At 36.1% G+C, this 18,654-nt stretch overlaps 3 pseudogenes; all 3 read left to right on the top strand.

Moving 5' to 3' along the window:
* Positions 1-18,654, top strand: part of LOC144255047 (zeta-sarcoglycan-like) — a 131,731-nt pseudogene that overhangs the window by 45,138 nt on the left and 67,939 nt on the right.
* On the top strand, positions 1,816-2,558 carry LOC144254835 (PC4 and SFRS1-interacting protein pseudogene; annotated as a pseudogene).
* LOC144254834 (tubulin beta chain pseudogene) lies at positions 10,232-11,149 on the top strand (annotated as a pseudogene).

The raw sequence follows: 18,654 nt of genomic DNA, 5'->3' as shown, positions 1-18,654 counted from the left end.
TTGCTCTCAAATCCAGGTGTACTCAACTTCTAAGTAGTGACATAAAAGTTGAAATGATGATTACAATTCCAAATGATGTCATAAAACAAAAACAGAATAGACACTTCTCAACAGAACACATACAAATAACAAATACATGACTTAAAAAATTATCACTAATAATTAGGTCAATGATTAAGATAACAATGACATATCACTTCAGACCTGTCAGAACAACTGGTTCAAAACGATGAAATGAAAAATTTGGCAGAAAATAGAGAAAGGGAAACTCTTGTATATTATTGATGGAAATGTGAACCAGTATACTTACTGTAACAAATTACATGGAAGTTATGCAGAAAGCTAAAAATAGAATTACCATATGATCTATATATCTCAGTTTTACACACACACACACACACACACACACACACACACACACAGAGATAGACCTGAAATCCACATGTCAAAGAGATACTGCATTCTATTTTAATCGAAGCATTATTTACAAGAGCCAAGATATAGAATCAACCTAAGTGTTCATCAATGGATGAATGGATAAAGAATTTGTGTCTCACACACAAATACATGCACACCCCATAACAGAGTCCTATTCAACCTTTAAAAAGAAGGAAATTGTGGCATTAGAGACAATGTGCGTGAACCTGGATGACATTAATTCCGTTAAGTGACATTACCTTAAGCCAGGTACAGAAAGACAAAAATTGCATGTTATCACTTATTTCAAACAATAAAAAATCAAAAACAGAAAGTAAATGGGAGGATGGGGTTGGGAAAATAGGAAGATGTTGGTCAAAGGGTACGAAGTTGTGATTAAATTATAACCACTAAAAATAAAAATCAAAAGAAAAATTAAAAAAGAAGCCTGTCCTATATTCTGCCTACCTGGTGTCTGCTATCAGGAATGTGATAGCAACACTACCTTGGTTTCCAGGGTAGGAGCTACAACTTGAGAGTAGCAGAGTAACAGTAGGGAAGAGATCTTCTCTCCAACACCCCCACGCTCCCATTCTAATTGTGAATCATACATCAAATATGAACCTGAAAGAGAAACACCCAAGGAGTATCCTGATATGCAAGAATATACAGATCAAACTTTTTAGAAATATATTTCAGCTTTGAGATATCTACATTTCATATCTGCAATAAATAGGAATAAAAATTTTTTGAATTTTCATTTTAATTTTTTAAGTATCCTAATTATATTCTATTCAATCTCATCATCACATTATTTACATCCACTGAGCATCAAACAGTTAGTTTTAGGGACAGACAGGTAGAGGCAGACGACTGAGGGAAGTTAGTCTGTAATTTAAAATGCCATACCATTTAACTTCAGTACTTTCTTCTTCACCTTTAGCTGAATAAACTGACAAACATTGTTATAAATCATAAAATATCCTTGGGAGTATTAAGTTTATTAAAAATTGTATTAAAATTGATATATATTTCAAAGAACATAATTTTATATTTTACTTAAATGTACTAAGAAAACCATATTTAATATTCAAGTATTGTGAGACATTACATAATGTAATCAGAAGATTCTTTCTTAAAGCAGAGGAATTTTAAATATTAGGGAACCAAGAAGACATTGTGGGTAAGGATATAGTATTCAATAAATGGTGATGGGAAGACTGGAAAACCATGTGCAAAAGATTGAAATTGGTTGCTCACATCATAAGGTTTCACAAAATCAAAATGAATCAAAACCTACCCCTAAATCCAGAAATGATACCACTTTGAGGAAAAAAAATAGAGGAATGATTGCTTGACGTTGGTCTTGATGACGACGGCGGCGGCAGTGGTGGCGGCGGTTGCGATTCTTAGCCGTTGAGACGCCTCTGCGGCAGCTGGTGGCGCAGGTGGCTTGCGTGGACGCGGGCGGAGGCGGCCGGCCCGCCACCGCAGCCTCAGCGCCCACGGCCGGCAGGCCCGTCGGGACACCCCGAGGCATCCTCCCACGCCCGCCGGCGAGGGAGCCTGGGCTCATCCGCGCTCCCGCATCTCTCTGCCGCGCGCACCGCCTCATCTCCTCTTGGTTTTGGGACCCCCGGCCTCGCCCCCCCAGAGACATGACTCGCGATTTCAAACCTGGAGACCTCATCTTCGTCAAGATGAAAGGTTATCCTCATTGGCCAGCTCGAGTAGATGAAGTTCCTGATGGAGCTGTAAAGCCACCTACAAATAAGCTACCCATTTTCTTTTTTGGAACTCATGAGACTGCTTTTTTAGGACCAAAGGATGTATTTCCCTACTCAGAAAATAAGGAGAAATATGGCAAACCAAATAAACGAAAAGGTTTTAATGAAGGTTTATGGGAAATAGATAACAATCCAAAAGTGAAATTTTCAAGTCAACAGGCATCAACTAAACAATCAAATACATCATCTGATGTTGAAATTGAAGAAAAAGAAACTAGTGTTTCAAAGGAAGATACTGATCATGAAGAAAAAGCCAGCAATGAGGATGTGACTAAAGCAATTGATATAACCACTCCAAAAGCTGCCAGAAGGGGGAGAGGCTTGTGGAAGCTGGTGGTGGCAGTTGGGCTCTGAGGGTTTTTTCCTTTGGAGCTGTTTTGCTTGGTTTGTAGTTCTAAAAATAAAGTTAGTTTCTTTTGACAAGTGGCTCCTGAATTGTGCCCAGCCAGACTGCGGCATTGTTTGTAGGTACACCAAAAGCACAGGTGGCAAAAGCAAATATAAATAAGAAGGATTATACTGAACTTAAAAGACTCTATAGGTCAAAGAAAACAATCAAAAAATGAATGGCCTGTATAATAGAAGAAAACACTTGTGTACCATGTATCTGATAAAAAGATATATCCAAAATATATAAAGAACTCACACAGTTCAATAGCAAAATATCTAATAACTTGATAAAACATCAACAAAAAACATGGAATAGGCATTTCTCCAATTCTCCAAAGAAGACATAAAAATCACTAACAGATATGTGAAAAGGTTCTCAACATCACTAATCCTCAGGGAAATGTAAATCAAAACTACAATGAGATATCACCTCACACCAGTCAGAATGGATATTATCATAAAGCAAACAAATAACAAGTGTTGGAGAGAGTATGGGAAAGAGAAAATCCTTTCCACAGAATTCAAGGGAATGTCAATTGGTGCAGCCATTATAGGAAACAGGATAGAAGTGTCGTAAGAAATTAAAACTAGAACTATCATATAAGATAGAAGTATCTCTGGGGGTTTTATCCAAAGGAAATGAAATTACCCCCTGGTAAAAATATCAGCCCTACAGTGTTCATTGCAGCGTTATTCACAATAGTCAAAATATGTAAATAACCCAAGTATTCATTTGACAGATAATGAACAAGAAGGTTATACAATGGAATATTCAGCTTTTAAAATAAGTTGAATTTTCCATTTGTGATGACATGGATAAACCTAGAGGATATTATATTAATTGAAATAAACTTGTGAAACCAGCAGTCACATTTTCTATTAGGAATGCTTCTTGATCATCTCTAATAAGTTAGGAATTGTTTAATCACTGAAGATGCACAGATCTATTGGATAGATATCATTCCTGGAATTAATCAGGGTGGGGGGAGTCTATATTTTAGTGAGGTATCCAGAAATCAACTGAGCATACAAAGATGATAAAATGAAAAATAAAGCAGGTAAAAGTGGAAAACAAAATGGTAATCATGGGATTTAGATAATACTGTCAGATAAGGCCCCAATAAGCAAAGGGTAGAGGGGACGGAAAATACACTGGCAGGGGAGAATTCTTGGAGGTAGTTCATTTTAGACAGCTAACTAAAGCCGTGAAAAACACACAAAGATCTAGCTACAGAGCATGTCATAAACTGGGAACAGAGAGTGCAGAAGCCTATGATTTTTAGAATTGGTAAAAGAACCATCATGATTAAGCAGAAATTGAGAAGAGAACTGGAAGAGATGCAAAAACTAGACATGGTCTTGCAGACCATGTGGAAAACAGCATGTTTTCTAAATATTTCATGCATCTATTGAAGGGAGTAGGAAAATCATGTGGTTTGAGTAGGAAAATCATGTGGTCTGATTTTCATTTTAAAAAATGTGTTTCCTGCTTCTATGTGAAGAATATACATGGGGATTCAGGACAACAGGAGTGAAAGCCAGTGAGAATGGTAGTTCAGCAGTCCAGCCTTAGAGATGATAGTGACGTTAACAAAGAAGACACAGGTTTTCCATTTTTGTGTGAATCCTCTGTCTGCTTGTTCATCGCTTAAAGTAGGATGCTTTTTCAGACCAAAACTTTGCATCAGGGTAAATTTTATAAGGGACTCTTTCTTAGTGGGTTTGATTAATATTTTTAAAGAAGGAAGCATTAAATGCCAAGGTAATCAGTCCAAAGCATTTATTAAAGGGACTTAAATTCAGAGGACCGCAGAATTTTCACAATGAGAAGGAAGGAATAGAGATGTTCTACTCGAGTATGACCATGTCAAGAAGGTCAGATTATGCAGTATATAGGAGGGTTTAAGCCATTAGGCATAGGGCTGGGGCTAGTTTCTATGTGTTTAGCAAATAGTTTGATCTTGCAGTGTTTCCAAGAACAATCTAGACAACTTTATCAGTACCCAAGAACTTTTTTTTTACATATACAAGTTTAATGTAATTGCTATGAAAAACCCCAGAAAGATTTTTTTTCAAATGTACTTGTTCTAACCAGTTATACATGACAGCAGAATGCTCTTTGATTCTTTGTATACAATTAGAGCAGAATTTTTCACTTCTGTGGTTGTACTCAAAGTAGGATCAGACCATTCGTGCAGTCATGCATGTACCTAGGGTAATGATGTCCATCTCATTCCACCATCATTCCTATACACATGTCCCCTCCCCCACCCCCCTTTGCCCCATCTGAAGTTCCTCCACTTTTGCCATTCCCCCCCACTATGGATTAGCTTCCACTTATCAGAGAAAATATTCAGCCTTTGGATTTTGGGGATTGTTTTATTTTGTTTCACATGATATTCTCCAGTTCCATATGTTTACCTGCAAATGCCATGATTTTATTCTCTTTTATTGCTGAATAATACTCCATTGTGTGTATCTACCACAGTTTTTATCCATTCATCTGTTTAAGGGCATATAGGTTGGTTCCAAAGTGAGGCTACTGTGAATTGTACTGCTATGAACATTTTTTTGATGTGGCTGCACTACTGTAGTATGCTAATTTTAAGTCCTTTATGTATGGACCAAGGAGTGGGATAGCTGGGTCAAATGATAGTTTCATTCCAAGTTTTCTAAGGAATCTCCATACTGCTTTTCACATTGGCTGCACCAATTTGTAGTCCCACCAGTAATGTATGAGTGTGCCTTTTCCTTCACATCCTTGTCAACACTTATTGTTGTTTGTATTCTTGATAACTGCTATTCCTGAGATGAAATCTTACAGTAGTTTTGATTTGCATTTCTCTAATTCCTAGAGATGTCATACATTTTGTCATATGCTTGTTGATCAATTGTGTATCTTATTCTGAAATGTGTCTGTTCAGCTCCTTAGCCAATTTATTGATTTTTTTGTGTGTATGTATGTTAAGATTTTAAGTTCTTTCTATATCCCTGATATTAGTGCTCTGAGGTGTGTATGGCAAAAATTTGCTCCCACAATGTAGGCTCTCTCTTGACCTCATTGATTGTTTCTTTTGCTGAGAAGAGGCTTTTTAGTTTGAATCCATCCCATTTGTTGATTCTTTATTCTATTTCTTGTGCTTTAGGAGTCTTGTTTTGGAAATCTGGACCTAATTCATCATGATTCATCATGTTGATTTGGGCTTACTTTTTCTTCTATGAGGTGTAGGCTCTCTGGTTTAATTCCTAGGTCCTTGATCCTCTTTGAGTTGAGTTTTGTGCATGGTGAGAGATAAGGGTTTATTTTCATTTTGCGGCATAAAGATTTTCAGTTTTCCTAGCAACATTTGTTAAAGAGGATATCATTTCTCCAGTGTGTGTTTTTGGTACCATTGTCTATTATGAGATAACTGTATTTATGTGGGTTTGTCTCTGGGTTCTCTATTCTGTACCATTGGTCTACATGTCTATTTTGGTGCCAATACCATGCTATTTTGGATACTATAGCTTTGTAGTATAGTTTAAGGTTTGGTATTGTGATACTTCCTGCTTCACTCTTCTTGCTAAGGATTGCTTTAACTATTCTGGGTCTCTCATTTTTCCAAATAAATTTCATGGTTTTTTTTTTCTATTTCTATAAGGAATGACAATGAGATTTTAATTGGAAGTGCATTGAATCTGTATAGCACTTTGGGTAATATCACCATTTGACAACATTAATTTTGCCCATCCAAGAGTATGGGAGATCTTTCCACCTTCTAAACTCTAATTTCTTTCTTTAGTGTTCTGTAGTTTTCATTGTAGAGGTCTTTCACCTCTTTTGTTAAATTGGTTCCCAACTATTTTATTTTTTGAGGCTAATGTGAATGGGGTAGTTTTTCTAAATTCTCTTTCAAATAGAAATTCATTTGCTTTATGAGTATTAATTTTATATCCTGCTACATTATTGAATTCATGTATTAATTCTGGAAGTTTTCTGGTGGAATTTTTTTGGATCCTCTATGAATAGAATCATGTCATTGGTAAATAGTGTTAGGTTTATTTCTTCTTTTTCCTCTTCATATCCCTTTAATTTCTTTTGTCTAATTGCTCTGGCTAGTGATTCAAGAACCATGTTAAATAGAAATGGATAAAGAGGGCATGTCTGTCTTATTCCAGGTTTAGAGGGAATGCTTCCAATTTTCTCCATATAGAATGATGTTGGCCTTGGGTTTAGCATAGATAGCTTTTACGATGCTGAGGTATGTTCCTACTACCTCTAGATTTTCTAGTGTTTTGAACATGAAAGTTTGCAGTATTTTGTCAAAATCTTTCGTTGTATCAATTGATATAATTATATGATTTTTATCTTTAAGTCTATTGATGTGATGTATTGCATTATTGATTTCCGAATGTTTAACTAAACTTGTATCCCTGGAATAAACCCCACTTATCATAGTGCACAATTTCTTAAATATGATTTTGCATGTGATTTGCCAGAATTTTATTGAATTTTTGCATCTATGTTTATCATGGATATTGGTCTGAAATTTCTTTCCTTGATGTGTCTCTGATTTTGGTATCAGGAAGATAATAGCCTCATACAATAAGTTTGGAATCATAAAATAAATGACACTACATTACATGTCAAAATCCTAGAAAAAGAGAAACAAACAAACACGAAAAGAAGTAAAGACAGGAAATACTTAAAATCAGAGTTGAAACCAATGAAATTAAAATCCAAAAAAAAAAACAATTTTAAAAATTAACAAAACAAAAAGGTGTTTTTTAAAAAAAATAAATAAAATTGACAAACCTTTAGCCACCCTAATGAAAAGAAGGAGAGAGAAAACTCAAATTACTAAAATTTGTGGTAAAAAAAGAAAATATCATGGCAGACACTATTGAAATACAGAAGACAATTAGAAACTATTTTGAACTTTTTCTTCTTTTAATTTTTAATTAAAATTAAATTTAATATAAAATTATAATTATTTCCTGTTATCTACTTCTTTTGGTGTTGGTTTGTTCCTCTTTTTCTAGGTTCTGAGATATAATGTCAGGTCATTTATTTGTTGACTTTTTGTTCATTTAATGAATGAGCTTATTACAGTGAACTACCTTCATAGTGTCCCAGAGATTTTAATATGTTGTATTGGAGTTCTCATCTACCTCTAAGAATTTTATTTCCTCCCTGATATCTTCTGTTATCCATGGGTCATTCAGTAGTGTATTATTTAGTCTCCAGGTCTGGAGTAGCTTCTATTTTTTACTTTATCATTGATATCTAAATTCTTTCCATTATGGTCCGATAGAATGCTGGGTAGTATTTCTATTCTTTTGTATTTATGAAGACCTGCTTTATGACATATCATGTGCTCTATTTTGGAGAAAAATACATATGCTGCTGAGAAAAAGGTGTATTTGCTAGTTGATGGATGTAGTATTCTTTATATGTCTGTTAAGTCTACATTATTAATGATACATTGAGTTCTATAGTTACTTTGTTTAATCTTTGATTAGAAAAGCTATTCAGTGGTGAGAAAGGTGTGTTAAAGTCACCCAGCATTGTTGTGTTATAGTCTATTTAATTTTGGAAGTTCAATTTTGGGGTTTGTTTGATATACATAGATGCCCCAAACAATGGGACATAGATATTTATGATTTTTATGTTTTGTTGATTGCCTAAAGCAGTATGAAATGTCCTTTTTTATTCCTTTTCACTAACTTTGGTTTGAAGTTCACTTTGATAAGAGGATGAAAACCGCTGCTTGTTTATGCGATCCATGTCAGTGATACATTTTTAACATCCTTTCACTTTCTCTCTGTGGATGTCTTTTCCTGTGAGATGAGTCTTTTAAAGCTGCATATTGTTGGATCAATTTTGAAAATACAATCTGCCAGTCTGTGTATTTTAATTGATGAGTTTAGACCATTCACATTTAGGTTTATTATTGAAATATGTTTTTGTATTCCTGGTAATTTGGGTTCATTTTGGTTTTTAACTTGACTTGGTTTCTCCTTTGATTGGTCTTTCATTTAGTGTAGTTCCTCCCTTTGCAGATTTTCATTGTTGTTTTTCATTTCCTCCTCAGGGAATATTTTGCCAAGAATGTTCTGTAGTGCAGGCTTTCTCATTGTAAATTCTTTTAACTTTTGTTTATCATGGAAGGTTTTTATTTCATCATCAACTCTGAAGCTTAATTTTATTGGATATGAGATTCTTGGTTGGCATCCATTTTCTTTCAGTTACTGATTATGTTGTTCCAGGATCTCTTGCCCTTGAGGGTCTGGATTGAAAAATCTGCTGAGATTCCAACTTATCTCCCCCTGTATGTAATCTGATTCCTCTCTCTTGCAGCCTTTAAAATTCTATCCTTATTCTTTATGCTAAGCATTTTCATTATAATGTGCCTTGGTGTAAATCTGTGGTAATTTTGTACATTTGGTGTTCTGTAAGCCTCTTGTATTTGATTTTACAGTTCATTCTCCATGTTTGGGAAATTTCCTGATATTATTTCATTGAAGAGGTTATGCATTCCTTTGGTTTGAAATTCTGTGCCTTACTCTATTATGATAGATTTTAGATTTTTTTTATGTTCTCCCATAATTTTTGGATGTTCTGTTCATGGTTTCTGACCATCTTCACTGTGTGGTCAACTTTATTTTCCAGATTGTATATTTGTTTTCATTGTCTGAGTTTCTGTCTTCCAAGTGAACTAGTTTGTTGGTGGTACTTTCTATTTAGTTTTTATTTGGTTTATTGTTTTCTTCATTTCAAGGATTTCTGGTTTTTTTTTTAAGTCTTTTGTTTTTTCAAAATCTATTATCGATTTCTGAAGTTATCTTTTGCTACCTGCATTTTCTCTCTTATCTCTTTGTTTATGTGATCAATAGTTGCTTGTTTTTGCTCTCTTATCTCTTTGTTGGAGTGGTCAATTTTTGCCCCATATTTACTCACTTAAGTCATTCTTTAATTTGCAGATCATTTTAAATTATGTACATTCTGAACTCCTTCTGTGTCATTTCATCTACGGTGCCGTCCGTGGATTCTATTATTATAGTATGTTGGTTTCTTTGAGATATTTTCCTCCCTTGTTTGTTCATGATGTCTATGTGTCTTCTTCTCTTGCAGTGTGGATCTGAAGTATTGTAGATTCTACCTATAATATCATCGTGTCCCTATGTTACAAATACTTCACCTTTAAAGGGAAGATCAGTGTTTACAGCATCCAATGCAACTAATATGTAGCCCTAAATAAATTAGCTTCTATTAAGAAACTTACAGTTTTTTCACTATAAACAAAAATTATCTTCTATCATACAGCCAGTAGATTTGCATAAGTGTTAACAGTTTCTAGTGGTGGACAGACGGCAGATAGAATGTGATGTTTATGAGGTAGGCTGTGAGAATACAGAGGTATTGAACTATAGCACACGTGAAAGGGGAAACAAAAACATTGTTGGTTAGCAGGAGAAAGAAAAAAAAGAGAGAGAGAAGCAGAATCTTCCTACCATTGGGTTTGGATCTTGCTGCTCCATCCTCCCAGGCACGTTCCTTCTTTCAGCTCCCGACCAGCACAGAAAACGAGCTACATATTTCCTTGCCCCGAGCATACATGGAGGCAAGCAAAACTAAATTAAAATAAATTCTAGCCATGAGGGAAATCGTGCACATCCAGGCCGGTCAGTGTGGCAACCAGCTCTGTGCCAAGTTCTGGGAGGTGATCAGTGATGAACACAATATCGACCCCACCGGTATCTACGGTGGGGACAGGGACCTGCAGCTGGACCTCATCTCTGTGTATTACAATGAAGCCACAGGTGGCAAATATGTTCCTCGTGCTATCCTGGTGGATATAGAACCTGGGACTATGGACTCTGTTCTCTCAGGTCCTTTGGCCAGATCTTCAGACCAGACAACTTTGTTTTTGGTCAGTCTGGAGCAGGTAACAACTGGCCAAGGGTCACTATACAGAAGGGGCTGAGCTGGTTGACTCAGTCCTGGATGTGGTGTGGAAGGAGGCAGAGAGCTGTGACTGTCTGCAGGGCTTCCAGCTGACCCACTCACTGGGAGGGGGCACAGGCTCCAGAATGGGCATCCTGCTCATTAGCAAGATCCGGGAAGAGTATCCTGACTGCATTGTGAACATCTTCAGTGTAGTACCCCACCCAAAGTATCTGATACGGTGGTTGAGCCCTATAATGCCACCCTCTCCAACCATCAGTTGGTAGAGTACATGATGCCCTTTATGACATCTGCTTCCATACCCTCAAGCTGACCACACCAACCTGGGAGACCTGAACCACCTCATCTCAGCCACCAGCAGCTACTTTGTGGCATCCCACCTCGTGGCCTCAAGATGGCAGTTACCTTCATTGGCAACAGCACAACCATCCAAGAGCTCTTCAAGCCATCTCAGATGTTCTGCCGAAAGGCCTTCCTCCACTGGTACACAGGTGAGGGTATGGACGAGATGGAGTTCACCAAGACTGAGAGTAACATGAACAACCTTGTCTTCGAGTACCAGGATGCCACCGCAGAAGAGGAAGAGGATTTCGTTGAGGAGGCCTAAGGCAGCTCCCCCATCACCTCGGGCTTCTCAGTTCCCCAGCCTTTGGCTGCCCCTTTCTTCAGAATTTGTGTTCAACACCTTTTTTTTTATCCTTTTTTTATTTCCTTTTGGGAGGCATGCAGAACAGTGCCTGACCCATATTAGGTGCTCAATAAATATTGTTTCTTGAATGCCTCCTCTTGCCACTCTGGCAAACTTAAATTTCTTCCATTCTGAATTACCCTGCATTTCTTTCTGGTACCTACTTTTCACATCTGTCCAGTTAACATCTTCTGTTTCCAAAATGATTCTCCAAAGAAGCGGGTTCTTGTCCAGATCCCATTTAGAACTAGCCGGGTGCTTTCAGTGGCCCCCATCCTAAGGCAAATTAGTACATAGTAGAAGGTAGCAGCAGGTAGAAATCACTTGTGATGGAGATGGGATTTTTCAGTTTAGAACATTTTTTTAAAGAAGGGGAATCTTATGCTTTTACAGTCATTTTTAGGCATTTCCATGCTCCATCTCAGTTCAGGAGAGGTGTTATCAGTATCATTTCCATTTGCAGCCTCCCTCTCAGCTGTCCCAAGTTGTGCTCTCCCTCTGGAGGAATCTGCCCCAGTCTGGGAGGTGTGAATCCTTCCTCTTTCTGCTTGCTTCTCTCACAGTGCATTTCAAAAAGGAGAAGGCCAGCCTTGGTCCCTAAGCTTCCAGAATTGCCTTCCCCAACCCCCACCTTTTCACCACCCCCCCCTCCAAAGAATAACATGCCTGATATGTGGAAAGCTATGCACTACCACCTAAATGTGAGTCACTCTCCAGAGGAGGGGCAACAAAACCCTTTTTTTTTAAAAAAAAAAATCTCATTTCTTTTGCTATTACTTTTTCCTTCCTACTGTTGATTTTGTCCTATCTTACACTTCAGATTTCTGATTTGTGTTGAACTCGCTGCTTTTTTTTCATATTGAAAAGACGACATTGTCCCAAGAGCCAAAAATAAATGGGAGTTGGAAAAAAAAAAAAGAGAGAGAGAGAGAGAAGCGACCCCATGCAAGGTTCCCTGCTGCCTCTGCAACAGGATAGTGACTGTTATTACACCTCGTAGGGATACCTCTGGTGCAACCAGGCCCACAGGGACCCTGGTGACAGTCTTCCACGTCCTGGTTCTTATTCCTATATGGAAGCAGCCATGTCCCTAGTTTGTGGCCGCAGTAGCATTAAGCCTGTAGGTACTTTCCTGTTGGACTTCTAGGTTTCAGTTCATGGCTCAAGATGAATTCTGTCCCAACTAAAAGTGGTGGAGGTGATAGCTGAAGTAAACTCAAGATGGTGGTGGAGGTGTTCCCTAAATGGAGGCAACTGCTTTCAGAGATGGGGATAGAAAGATGGGCTGTACAATGGTGTTGGGTGGCCTGTGGTGATGGCACAGTGTGGCATCCGGTGCTCCAACAGGCAGCTGCCTCCTGGCCCTGTCTGTTGTCCCACGATGGAGATTACCAGATGAAAAGGGCTATGGCGGTGGCTGCCATGTCCCAAGATGGAGCTGGTTTGGGTGGAGGTACACATTAATGGATAGGGAACCGCAGCTTGGTGTTCCTCTCCAGGTTGGCGAAGGGGTTTCTGGCATTGGGTGAGGAAGTGCCCCTGGTGTTCTGGTCTAGGTTGTGGGCAAGGCCAGTACCCAAGAACTTTTAAGGATCCATCTTGTGTTCAAGTTTACAGAGGAAAACATAGTGCCATCCAGTATACTGACCAATTAAGATACACTTTCTTGATGATGACAAAAAAGGATAGTGGGGCAAACTGAGGGGCCTTACATAGAGTACAGAAGTGTGCAGACATTTTTGTTGATATATTGTCTATTTCTCCTATAATTCTTGTACGTTTTTGCTGCATATGGATTAGTGATCTGCTGTTAGGTGCACAGAAGCTTATAATTATCATATCTTTAGAATGAAATGACATTTTTTTCACTTAAAAAATGATACTTTATCTCTGGTAATGTATATTTTGTGTTTAAAGACTATTTTGTCCAAAATTAGAAGCGCTACCACAGCTTTCAAATGGTTGTTGTTGACATGACACAAACTTTTCTATACAGTTATTCTCAACCCATTTGAATTTTTGAATCAAAAGTGTGACAGAAGGCCAGGCACAGTGGCATAAGCCTGAAATCGCAGTGGCTTAGGAGACTGAGGCAGGAGGATTGGGAGTTCAAAGACAGCCTCAGCAATTTAGTGAGACCCTATGCAAGACCCTGTCTCTACTAAAATATTAAAAAATAGAAAAGCTGTGGCTGTGGCCCGGTGGTTGAGTGCCCATGGTTTCAATTTGCAGACTCAAAATAATAAATAAATAGATAGATAGATAGATGATGTTAAAATAAATAAATAAATAAATAGATAGATAGATAAAAGTAAGAGGGCATAGTTGTATTTTTTTAATCCAAACTCAAAACTTCCTTTTTGTTAGATTCTCTAATTCACTCACATGTAATGTTATTGATATAGTTGTATTGATATCTGCCATTTTATTGGCATTTGTCTCATGTTTTTTATTCCTCTATTATATTTTATTCCTTAAAACAAAGTACTGCTTTATTTTGCATTAGCTAAATATTTTCTCATATAACGCTGTGATTTCTTTAAATTATCTACTCTATCTTTAGTAAATGCTCTAAAACATACAAAGGAAAGTGTTGCACCTGAGAAGCCTAACGTAGGGTACTGAAGTCTATACATATTTTTGTTTAGTAATTACAAAATATACCTCAGTTTATAAAGCTCTACTTCATACCTACATTAGTTTAGCTTCAACATACATAATGAAATATTCATTCCTATTTTGCTGCACTTACCCTTAATTTTTGTGCCATTATTATCTTTATACATATTACACTTGTATATATTAAAAACACAAAATAAGTTGTTATACTATTACTTATATACTATTATATCTTTTAAATGATTTGAGAGAAGAAAGTACATAAGCATAGTTTAGGACCTCATTCTTCTTATTATACATGATGTGGAGTTTCAATGGGCATGTATTCATTCATCTGTGAACATAGGAAAGTTGTGTCTCACTCCTTCTACTGTCTTTCCTTTAGGTTCTTTGTCCCATTATGTGTTTGAACTGCTCTCTAAAAGCGCTTGCTTTTAGCTAGGACTTCTTTTTAGCATTTCTTATCATGTTGATCTGCTGGCAAAAAAATTACTGTCTTTCTTTATATGGGAATATATCTATTTGCCTTCATTTTTTAATGATGTTTAGAATTTGTGATTGATAGAGCTCTGCTACTATTCTAGTAAGTGGTGAGAATTTTTTTACTTTCTGCTTTCAAGATTGTCTCCTTGCTTTTGGCTTTAATCACTGTCACTACAATGTGTCTATTTATTATCTCTTTATTTAGTCTTTTTGGATTTCATCACACTTCTTGGATATTATTTTTCAATAAATTTTAAGAGTGTTTCAGGAATTACTTATTCAAATATGTATTCTTTTCCCGTCATTCATCTGTTCCTAGTATTTCCCTTAAACATGTTCATGTCTTTAATGTTGCCCCACATTTCTCTGAAGCCTTATTGATTTCTCTTTATTCATTTTCTCTCTATTCTTCAGATTTCAAAACCTTTGTTATCTTCAATGTTATTATTTTTTTCTTCTGCCAGTTTAATTCTACTGTGAAATCTTCCTGATGATTTTTTTTACTCATTTATTGTATTTTTTAACTTTAAAATTTTCACTGGATCCTTTGATAATTTCTGTATCTTTATTGATATTTTTCAATTGATGAAATAATTTATCATATCTTTATTTAATTCTTTCAACATAATTTCCTTTAATTGTTGGAACATATTTCTAAGGAATACTTTGATGTCTTTCTTTGTTAAATGTGACATCCAGCCCTTATGAACAGTTTCTATTGCCGGCTTTTTTTTCTTCATCTGTGGGTCAGACTTTCCTGTATCTTTTTTAGTCTTCTATTTTTCATTGGAAATTGGGAGATTCAGGTATTTATTTTAAAACTCTCATTACCGTTTCTCCATTCCTTTACTCTCAGAGCTTGTTATTTGATTGAGTGACAGCCTGAATTATTATATTAAAGTCTATTTCCTTCCCTTCTCTCCTCCCCAGCCCACTTGTCTGTCACAGGTTATAGCTTTGGGCTTGAAAATGTCAGGTAGAATGGCAGTGGCCTTTTCAAGGTTGTGTTTGTCTTTCCCTAAACACATGGAGCCAATAAACCCCATTACTTGGTGACTGATTTTCTGATGTCTCCAACAAGACCCTGACACAAAAATTATTCCAGGGACTAATCCAGTTAAACCCTGACTCCTTTTCAGTGCTAGTTTTTCCTTTCATTTTTCAAGATGTGTTCTGACCCCCAGAAGGCTCCTCTTAGCTGTCTCTTTTTCCACTGGCCGGACTATGGTTTAGCATATGTCTTTGATGAAGTTTTGGTCTCTTCTTAAATACTTCTCATCACAACTTCATCATTTTTCAAAGTATCCTTCTTTATGAATTTGCTCCAGTTCTACTGCAAATAACATTAATTGAAAGAGCTTCAGAGCTCTCTGTTTTACACCTGGCTTCTTCCCTTGGGCAAAAACTTGGAGGTATAGCTCTGGATATAGAAGCTTGAAAATTAGTAAATTTCTGAGTGACTCCTTGCTTAGGAAGGGTGACACCATCAAGTGACACCTCTCATTTGGCAGAAGTGGGAGTTGAATGTTGTCACTAGTCTCCTTGACTAGCTTCCCTGGGATGGACTCCATACTGTGAAAGACCAAGAGGAGGGCCATTTTGCATCCTATATTCTCAATGACCATGTTCAAAGTAAAGTCTCCATCTTAGCAGTGGGAATACAATGAAAATAAAGCCTTCTCCCCAACACACCCTACTGCCTCTTGGTGCACTCAGAAAGAACGTACCCTTTGCAATAGGTAGTTGGAGGATGGGGGACAAATGATGACTCCCTCTCCTTCATAAAAAATATTACAGCCCTGCACCAGAAGCTGGCTAAAGAGGGAACCCTGTGTTCTTGGCTGCACCTAAGAAGTGGAAGTTCCATTATATAGGACTGGGTAAGAAGTAAGTGGTTCATAGATCAAATGATACAGAGTCTCTGCTTCTACTGAGTTTTAAAATAAGTTTTTGTTTAATAAATATGTCTTAATTTGCTACATGCACTTGGAATCATTTCCTGAGGATCTGAATTATTGTTTTAAATTTTTTTCTAAGGTTTTGGTGTACAAAGTTTTTCCATTCCTAGTAAAATATTGAATTTTAGTCTAAAAACTTGTTGGCTTCTTTTAAAAGCTGTAGTTGTGAGAATTTATAGATTGATTATTATGCTACCTCTCATGAGGAAATAGCATTGATTAATATAATCAAATAATCTATATAGGTTTTAGTTTATTAGCACTGTGTATTTGTTTAGTAATTACAATATGCTATGATCTTCTTAGTACACAGATTTTATTTCCATACACGTGGTTCTTAACATAATATCTCAAATATCATGGGTGTTTAATAAATGTATTCTAATTGATTGATAATTAATACTTTGTATAATATAAAACTGAAGAAACGTGGTTTAAATGCCACATTGATATACATGTAGGCCAAGAGAGTATTATAGGTAATATTTTATATTATATGGGATTATAAAGGTGCAATTGAGAGGAAGAATAATTTATCTTCTACTGATGTAGTATCACAGAAAATCTGTAGACCTTTTCCTGTACAAACCTACATTCAATTTAAAATCTAAGAACCAATGGTCATTCTTAAATATTCAGTAGTTTGTTAAAATTTTAATCATTTGAATGATTTACATATAGATTCTTTGTTATTCTTAAAATAAGCTCACACTATATGAGAGTTATGACAGTTTTATCTCTAGTTCTGTTGTGCAAGTTATTTGCCTTTTATTTTCTAAAATAAAGTTGATATTTATACATTGGCTTTTTAAGAAATCTGGATTCATTCACTCCTTATTTCTGTGTTTCTTTGTGGATCCTTTGGTTTTTCTACATTTTTAATCATGTCATCTGTGAATAATCTACTTCTGTTTCTTTCCAATTCTACTAATGTATCCAACTATTTTACTATTTTCTCTGATTTTATTCCTCTGGTTAGAAAAATGCTAAGTGTAATTGTCAACAATAAGTGTTTTTTTTTTTTTCTTCTTGAGGTTACAAGGAAAGCTTTAAACATTTAGCCTTTAAGTTTCAGGTATTTAATATGTTTATTTAGTTCCCTTTATCAAATTAAGGAGGGAAAATTGTAAATGTTTTTCTTATAAATGGTGTTCAATTTTGTTCAACAACTTTCATGCCTATCATGAGATGATCCTTCTTTTTTTGAACTATACACTTCAAATTTTAAAATATAATACATTCATATTCTGGAAGTAGACACAGTATGCTATTTTTTTGGCTTTTTAATTTCATGTATATATTATTATAGTGAAATTATCCTACAATCTTCATTTCATGTTCTATCTTCGGTTGAGATTTTATTTCACAATTATTCTGGCATTGGGAGATGAGATGGAGAATATTTCCATTATTCTTTCTGAGTAAGAGTTATAATGTTTAAATTATCTCTTTCCTATGTAGTGAATCCCAGAATTTATGTGTGTGTGTGTGTGTGTGTGTGTGTGTGTGTGTGCCTGTGTGTACTGTGTGTGTACCTTAAAGATTTTTAGCCTTCTATTTCTCCTGGCATACTTCATGAGGAGGGAGTGAGTAACCATCAGAAGTGTGGGCTGGCTATCAATAAAGGATAGAAAAGTAATATTAAGAAATAAAGACAAAAAACGAGATATATATATTCAAAAGCGAGGGCATTTATGGATTGGATAGACCTGACGGATCTGATCCTAACAAAGAGAAAAACCCACGAATCCTTTATTTATACTGGAATACATCAAAGGGTTTCAGTGTGGTGGGCATCTTCAGGAAAACAGGATAAGAATGGGGAAAACAAGGTGTTTAGGGTTAACCCATCTCGGGGTGGCTGCATTTGAACCTAGGGCTGTGAGCTAAGGCAGGGCGAAAGTATTATCTGGGCTTTCTCCAACCTGGGAATTTCACCTAGGAGTTCCCAGAAAAGCAGCCCCCTTGCCTTATGGTGTCTCAAACAAAATCAATAGTTTATACACAGCTTCCAACAATCTGTATCATTTATATAATGTGAAAGGAGTTTATAGAGTTTATCTAAGTCAATTTGGTAAGTAATATTTTGTAGGCATTTATCCTTGTCAACTAAATTTTCAAATGTATTGATGTAAAGTTGCTAAAAAATATTAGGACCATTTTAACATCTACAGTGTCTGTAGTAATATCCCTTTTTCATTAATGTTAATTATTAATTGTGACATTTTACTTTTTTCTTAATCAATTTTAACAGAAATTTCTCAGTTTATTAACTTTTATCATCTACTTGTGGTACCACTGAACTAATATATTATAATGCTGTGTTTTATTTCATTAATGTCTGATCTGACATTCATTTTTTAT

Source organism: Urocitellus parryii, chromosome 5 (assembly GCF_045843805.1).
Source record: "Urocitellus parryii isolate mUroPar1 chromosome 5, mUroPar1.hap1, whole genome shotgun sequence".
NCBI classification, from domain to species: Eukaryota; Metazoa; Chordata; class Mammalia; order Rodentia; family Sciuridae; genus Urocitellus; species Urocitellus parryii.
The sequence above is the reverse complement of the archived record's forward strand: the minus strand, read 5'-3'. Positions and strand labels throughout refer to the sequence as shown.